Source organism: Cibotium barometz, chromosome 31, assembly GCF_041138505.1.
Source record: "Cibotium barometz isolate CiBa-2024 chromosome 31, ASM4113850v1, whole genome shotgun sequence".
Taxonomy (NCBI): domain Eukaryota; kingdom Viridiplantae; phylum Streptophyta; class Polypodiopsida; order Cyatheales; family Cibotiaceae; genus Cibotium; species Cibotium barometz.
This window is the reverse complement of record NC_141076.1, coordinates 50,153,951-50,162,139: the sequence shown is the minus strand read 5'-3', so window position 1 is coordinate 50,162,139 and position 8,189 is coordinate 50,153,951. Positions and strand designations below refer to the sequence as shown.

Genomic DNA, 8,189 nt, shown 5'->3' with positions numbered 1-8,189 from the left:
TGCTTATTGGAGGATATACAGAGTCATTTTAACGATGAGAACGAGCAGTTAATTATTAGTAATATGGCCCAATCAATGGTTGCTCGTCTCATAGAACCTTATGAGTGTGTTTCCTAAGTATTGAGTTTTGTAATAATGTTGGCATTACTTCATAATGCAACTTCTTTGATGTAGAAATAATGTTGGCACTACTTCATAATACCAACTTCTTTGATGTAGTAATAATGTTAACACTACTTCATAGTGCTAACTTCTTTAATGTATTTGTCTAGTTTTTTAGATGGCTATGTTATTTGATGTTCATCCTGTAAACCATGATGAAGGAGAGAGACGAGAGAAATAGGAGAGAGATGAGGGAGAGAAATGTACGGATGCTAATTTCTATATATATATATAGATTTTTGTTAAATTTATTTTTTTAATAAAAAATATAATTAAATTATAACAATCAAATTAAAAACGGCCAAAATTTTTAAGAGTGTTAATCACCATTAAGTACTTGTGTACTCCCTACCTATTGTACCATTATTTTTTGTTCTTGTGTACTTCATTTTTGCTCCTCTTTACAATGAGTTGTAGAATCACATTCCCATCTTCTAAGAAAGAACTGAGTTTCAACAATGGACGGGTATTTTCTAGCCAAGCATCACAAATTTCTTGTAACTTCCCTTTCCTCTCCGTGCATTTTCTACCAAAAAAAACTATCCGGTTACCAACTACAAGACCATGGAGTATGCTGATTTTCTTGGAAATTTATTTTGCACCTATTAGGTGGGAGGTCAAATTTTAAATGGTCAATTATCACGAAAATTGGTGAATTTTAAATAGCAAAAGATCACGGGATTCTAAGGACCCCTTTCCTCTCGGTGTATTGTCTACAAAAAACATAAAAAAATAAAAACCCCAACTAAAAAGCATGGAGCATGGTGATTTTCTTGGAAATTGGTTTTTCTTCTATTACTAGGTGGGAGGTTAAAAAAAAGGTCAATTATCTTGAAACCTAAAGTGACACTCAATCCTTAGGTGAGACACGCTCGTATATGATTTTTAATGTTTCCTAAGCCTTACAAATAGAGAACTTTTGCCTTGCATTATCTATTTTATACAAAATTAGGGGTTTCAAGGACCCCTTTCATGAAATCTTTGTGGCTTCTCCTTCCTGTCCTTGCATTGAGCCACTACAATGCCGATGGATTTCCTAAATCAAGCCTTCGTAAATTTATTGTAACTTCCGTTTCCTCTTGGCGAATTTTCTACAAAGAAAACCTATCTGATTACCAACTACAAGAGCATGGTGCGTGGTAATTTTCTTGGAAATTGGTTTTATAGCTATTTAGCGGGACATCGAATTTTAAATGATCAATTATCTCGAGGGTTAATTTTAAATGGCAAAAATCTGGAAACCTCAGGTGCCCCTCAAGACTTAGGTGAGACATGGCTTGTACATGATTTTGAATGTACCTTAAGCCTTTAAACATTTGAGAACTTTTTCTTGCATTCTTTATATTATGCGAAATCAAGGGGTTTCAAGGACCCCTTTCATGAAATCTTTGTGGATCATCCTTCATATCCTTGTCACTACTACATGATGTGCTACTATGCCAATGGATTTCCTGCATCAAGCCCTGTAAATGTTTTTGTACCTTCCCTTTCCTCTTGGTGCATTTTCTACAAAACAAAACCCATTTGATTACTAGCTACAAGAGCATGGAGCATAGTGATTTCCTTGGAAATTGGTTTTGTAGCTATTAGGGAAATTATCCCAAACGATCAATTTTAAATGGTCAATTATGTTCAAACATCAATTTTAAATTATTTAAGGTTAATTATCCCAAAACCTTAGGTGCCACTCAAGCCTTAGATGAGACACGGCCTGTACATGATTCCGAATGTCTCCTAAACCTTACAATTCGCCTTGCATTTTTTTTAAATGCAAAATGGGGGGGGGGGGTTCAAGGACTCCTTTCACAAAATCTTTGTGGCTTCTCCTTTTTTCCTTGCCTTGAGTGTTAACGCGCCGATGGGTTTCCTAGATCAAGCCCTCACAAATTTCTTGTAACTTCCCTTTCCTCTCCGTGCATTTTCTATCAAAAAAACTCATCCGGTACCAACTACAAGAGCATGGAGCATGGTGATTTTCTTGGAAAGTGATTCTGTAGCTATCATGTGGGAGGTAAAATTTTAAGTGGTCAATTATCATGAAAATTGGTAAATTTAAATAGCAAAAGATCAGGGGGTTTCAAGGACCCCTTTCATGATATCTTTGTGGATTATCCTTCATATCCTTGCCACCACCTCATGTGGCAAAAGATCAGGGGGTTTCAAGGACCCCTTTCAAGGACCCCTTTCATGATATCTTTGTGGATTATCCTTCATATCCTTGCCACCACCTCATGTGCTACTATGCCGATGGATTTCCAAAATCAAGCCCTGGCAATTTTTTTGTACCTGCCCTTTCCTCTTGGTGCATTTTCTACAAAACAAAACCCATTCGATTACTAGCTACAAGAGCATGAAAGATGGTGATTTCCTTGGAAATTAGTTTTGTAGCTATCAGATGGGACATCAAATTGTAAATGGTTAATTATCTCGAAAGCTCAATTTTAAATGGTCAATTATCTTGAAACGTTGATTTTAAATGATTTAAGGTCAATTATCCCAAAACCTCAAGTGCCAATGAAGCCTTAGATGATGAGACATGGCTCGTGCATGATTTCGAATGTCTTCTAAGCCTTACAATTTGCCTTGCGTTGTTTTTTAAACTCGAAATCAGGGGGTTGCAAGGACTCCTTTCACAAAATCTTTGTGGCTTCTCCAATTTTCCTTGCCTTGAGTGTTAGAGTGTTAGAGTGTCGATGGGTTTCCTAGATCAAGCCCTCACAAATTTCTTGTAACTTCCCTTTCCTCTCTGTGCATTTTCTACCAAAAAAACTCATCCAGTTATAACCAACTACAATAGCGTGGAGCATGGTGATTTTCTTGGAAATTGATTTTCCAACTATTAGGTGGGAGGTCAAATTTTAAATGGCCAATTATCACAAAAATTGGTCAATTTTAAATAGCAAAAGATTAATTATTTAGAAACCTCAGGTGCCACTCAAGCCTTAGGTGAGGCATGGCTCGTACATGATTTCAAATGTCTCCTCGGTCTTACAATTGCTTTGCACTTTTTATTTTATGTGAAATCAAGGGGGTTGAAGGATCCCCTTTCACGAATTCTCTGTGGCTTCTCTTTTTTGTGTGTGCCTTGACCTACTACCGTGTCGATGGATTTCCTAATGTGTCGATGGATTTCCTAAATAAAGCCCTGATGAATTTCATGTAACTTCCCTTTCCTCTTGGTGCATTTTCTTTTAAAAAAAACACATCCTGTTACCAACAACTAGGACATCAAATTTTAAATGGCAAAAGGTCAATTATCGTGAAACCTTATCATGTGCCACTGAAGATTGATATGGGAAAAAAAAAAGTACACGTTATGAACGATGTGGAAAGCATGAAAGATAAGGAGGTTGGAAACTCACGAGCATCTACTGGCCACGGCCACCTATATTCGACCAAAGCAGCTTTGCCGCTTGCCGAACGGTGGACAACCTGTGGTGAGTCCTTTTGAGTCATGGCGTTACTCCTCTCTTCTTCGCCTCGCTTGATCCCGGCAACTTTTTAACATGGATTAGCTGCGTTTGTAATGTGGTTTTAGGGGTTCCCAAACACGGATATTTATGTGGGTGTGGTGGGTTGCATGCACAGGCAGCATGCACGTCTCACGAGCCTCTAGCGGCCACGGCCACCTATATTTGGCAGGTAGGACCAAAGCAGTGCCGCTTCAAAACCGAGCGGTGAACCGCCTGTGGTGAGTCCTTCTGATTCATGGCGTTACTGCTCCTCCCTGTTGTCCTCCTCTTCGCCTCGCTTGATCCCGGTAACCTTTTAATATGGATTAGCTGCGTTTGTAATGTTGTTGTAGGGGCTCCCAAACACTGATATTTATGTGGGTGTGGTGGGTTGCATGCACAGGCAGCATGCACGTCTCTGCCGTTTCGTTCACGTTGATAAATAATTGCGACCAAGTGGTATGGCCGGCTACTCAGCCGAACGCAGGGAAAGCACCCCTCGGAGAGGGGGGGTTCGAGCTGGGGTTAGGAGCAAGGAAGACGATCGCTGCTCCAAATGGGTGGGCGGGCAGAATATGGGGCCGGACCAGGCGCGTGTTAGAAGGCGGCCGCCAGAGCAATGGTTCTTGCGCAACAGGCAACTGCGAGGGGGGCGGCCTGCAGTGCGATGGGCGGGGAGGCAGCGCGCCCGTAACCATCTTTGAAATCACGCTCTCCGGCGTAGGGGGGCGGCCTGCAGTGCGATGGGCGGGGAGGCAGCGCGCCCGTAACCATCTTTGAAATCACGCTCTCCGGCTACGCCGGACTAGACTTTTACGACGTCAGCCTCGTGGATGGTTACAATCTGCAGATGGCGGTCCTTCCCATGCTGGGCAACGGCAATTGCTCCGAAGCCGGCTGTACCCGGAATCTCAACCCCATCTGCCCGCCTCAGTTCCAAGTGAAGCACGGCGCCGACATCGTCGCGTGTAAGAGCGCTTGCGAGGCGATTGGCTCCCCGGAGTACTGCTGCACGGGCAGCTTCGCCAGCCCGCAGACCTGCAAGCCCACCGCGTACTCCCGCATCTTCAAGCAAGCGTGCCCCAACGCCTATAGCTACGCCTACGACGACGCTAGCAGCACTTTCACGTGTAAGGATGCGACGGGGTACATGATCACGTTTTGCCCTTCCTCGCGTTGACTGTTAAAACACAGGAAACGTTTCTTTTTTGGCTCCCGAGGGGGCACATTTGGGTTTTAAATTCGCCAAATATATTATTGCTTCTGCAGTAACTCGTTTTTTAGCATATATAATTATGTGTTCAGCAATAATCCACCACTGCTAATGTGTTTTTTTTAAATTCTTACGTAGGCATATTATTTGTGAATGCTTCCCAGTTCTCGTTTTTCATCCATGACATCCTATATTGTAGCTCTACTATTCACTCTACTATTCTGAAAAAATTATAACTCTACTTTTAAAAAGAGGACAACAAAAAGAAAACCATAGATATTTTTTATTTTTCATGACAAAAATTCCTATGGATTCATATTTGAGAAAAACATAATAAAAATGTCATTTATTGATATTTCAAGTGATTACAATACCAATATTCTTTTTTGGGAATAAAGGAATATATTCTAGCTTGTGGATGTTCTCCTCATTGTCACTATCATCAACTTCAATATCAATTGGAATGTCTTTATCTTTCTCAATTTCTTTACCCGGTCTATGTGTTTGCTCTTCCTCCATTATTTCAATTGTTTGCTTATTTGTCTTATATAAATTCTCTACTATTTCATCTTCATTAAAGGCATACCTTAAATCGTCAACTTCATTCTCATTTCTTTTCCATCTATTCATGAACCAATCTAATCTTGGATGTGAAGCATCGAAATTTTGTTTATTAATAAAAATGTCAAAGATATCTTTCATTGTTCTTTCATTGTTGTGTTGGATGGGTATACCATTGTCCTCCATAAAGCATCAACTTTTTGAAGCTCCATTCCTCTTCCTTGATATGGTGTTATCCAATTAGAAGATGGGTAGTACTTTCCTGTCTTGATCATTTTATGAATGGTGGTGCAGAAATTATTGCCTAAAGGATGCTTTAAATAGAACTTCCAAAACATCAATGCTCTATCAAAAATATTTGTTGGAGTAAGACAAACTTTGTTCTTCAAATCATCTACACCATATTGCATGTAAATTTCTATTCCCTTTGTAATATCTTCAGCACTAATATTATGTGACACATTTTTATAATGAGGCTTATCAATATCTTTCATACAATAGCCTATCATACCATGAAATGTGTGCATGTTTTTCTGTCTTAATGCTCCACACATTACAATGCCACCAATTGGATTATTCTTATCCCATCCAAGATACTTTTTGATGAGCTTATTTACTGCAATTATTGACTTTGCATGAATTCTAATAACCATTTGATAGTGAAAATGGAAAACTGTGCCTGCTCTTTCCAATGAGCAACTACCAGCAAGGCATTCTTTAGTGATAAAATCATGAAGATTATTTAGTAATGCTTCATCAATGTCACTACCACCTAATGATATAGTCACACTTAGCTCAAGTACTTTCAAGCTGACATTAGATTGATCTAACATTGCATCTTCATTAGATAACTTCTTTGGTCTTCCACGATTTTTCTTAGGTTCCATGCTTGAAACTTCATGGCTTTCAATAGTTGAATTTATGAATTTTCCAGTCGTTGATTCTCTTGCTCTTTTTTTCATTTTTGACATTTCACTACATAATAAATAAGAAAAAATAGGTTAATAATTCAGAATACATATAGTCAATCGCCCGCTGATTGTGTCGGTTCTATTCACTAAACCGACGGATCTCATTTGGGTCAAAAGAGATGAAATTTATATTTTTTAAATATAAATTAAAAAAAATCAATATTTAAAAAAATATTTTTTAAATATAAATTTATATTTTTAAATATAAATTAAAAAAAATTCAATAAGGTCAGGAAGTTGCTGAATCGAACGACTGTAGAGAGGCACACCGCTAACTGCTGTCTCGCCCATGCCTGTGAGGACAATCTGGAATAATCGCACGTTGATTGTGTCGGTTCTTTAGAGTCATTAAAACAACCATAATATATATGGACAAAAAAATAATAATAATGAAAACAAAGTAATTAAAAAAATTATTGCCGCCACCCTCCGTCTCCGTCTCCTGGGACTATTCTTATCCCAACCAAGATACTTTTTTACATGTAACTCTTTTGTTATATTGCTTTTACTCCTTCCCCAAATATGAAATATATTTAACAAGGAACTCCTTTTTACATGTAACTCTTTTGTTTTTCCCACGAGGTCTTAAATATTAAACTTTAATTACCTGTAAAGAGGAGGGCCATGAAAATGCAAACAACGGCTACCCCGACGGGAAGCACGTACAGGACGCTTCTGATAAGATCGTAAGGACGAACCTGTATACATGTGCCAAGCACCATATGCACTAGAGAAGAGACGGCAGCTATGCACAGCAGAACTGCCATTGAACGGCCTGCATGATCTGCTACAGCTGTCGGCTGCTATACTGCAGGAGGCCGCCACCGAATGCGACGCCAAAACAAGCTCCGACGAGCTGATAGCAAAAATTTTCATTGATGAGGATTCGTTGGCGGAGTCCCGTAGCAGCAACACGTGCGGGTGCTACAGGCTGATCGACTCCGACGGTAATGTGCGGCGGTGATGCTGGCGGATCAAGCGCTTCGTTCGTCTCCGGGCGCAACTCTACGCCAACAATATTGAGAGGTGGTGGCGATGGAATACGATCATTTGCCTGCGGAGCTTGCGGCAGATCGGATTGATTAGCAAGATCAATTAAAAAAAACTCGAATAAAATACCCAGCGAGATGACGAATGCACACCTTGAAATTCTGTCGTCGTTGTATACCCGTTCTTGCAAAGAGGCTAGCCATCTTTTGTTGGCGAGGTAACAAGCGCATCCTTGAGCTCTTGGATCTATTGAGTGTACCCTTCTTCTTGGATCCCACTGGCCGCATATCACCCATGATCTCACCAACCATGCCAGTGGTGTAAGTGCGGAGCCTATCCCCCAGGCGGGTCATCAGTGTCCACTGCCTCACTAGATGAGCTCGATATCTCAACACTCCCCCTCGAGCTCAACTCCATCTCATGTGCACCAAGCGAAGCCCTGAATCTGCGGAGCTTCTATGTACCCAATGCTTTGGTGAAGAGATAAGAAGCTTCTTCGATGATGGGAAGGTTCCTTCAGGATAAAGCAAAAGTTCAAAAATAACACCTATCTTCTAGAGGATGCAAGTGGCCAGGAGGTTCCCGAACGTGCCAATGAGTATCGGCTAAAGATATTTTACCCTCGAACACCATGGCCAGCAGACCCCCAAGACAAGCATGGAGGATCTGCCTGGGGAGGGGAAAGATGTGACATGAAAAATTGATATCTTTCATTTTTAATTTTGTGCATATTTTGATGGTTTCTCAATGGTAATAAGGTGGAAGCTTGTCCAAGAAGATTGCGACGCCCACAATGGAATAACGGCATGGTGATACGACGACTTGGTGGCTACCTTGATA

General features: G+C 40.3%; 1 pseudogene across 1 annotated transcript; it reads left to right on the top strand.

Moving 5' to 3' along the window:
• The first annotated feature begins 3,703 nt into the window (after window positions 1–3,703).
• Window positions 3,704–4,812, top strand: LOC147620987 (pathogenesis-related protein 5 pseudogene; annotated as a pseudogene). Its single transcript, XR_015270044.1, has 3 exons — window positions 3,704–3,922; window positions 4,018–4,304; window positions 4,354–4,812. The product of XR_015270044.1 is annotated as a pathogenesis-related protein 5 pseudogene (transcript).
• Window positions 4,813–8,189: the final 3,377 nt, after the last annotated feature.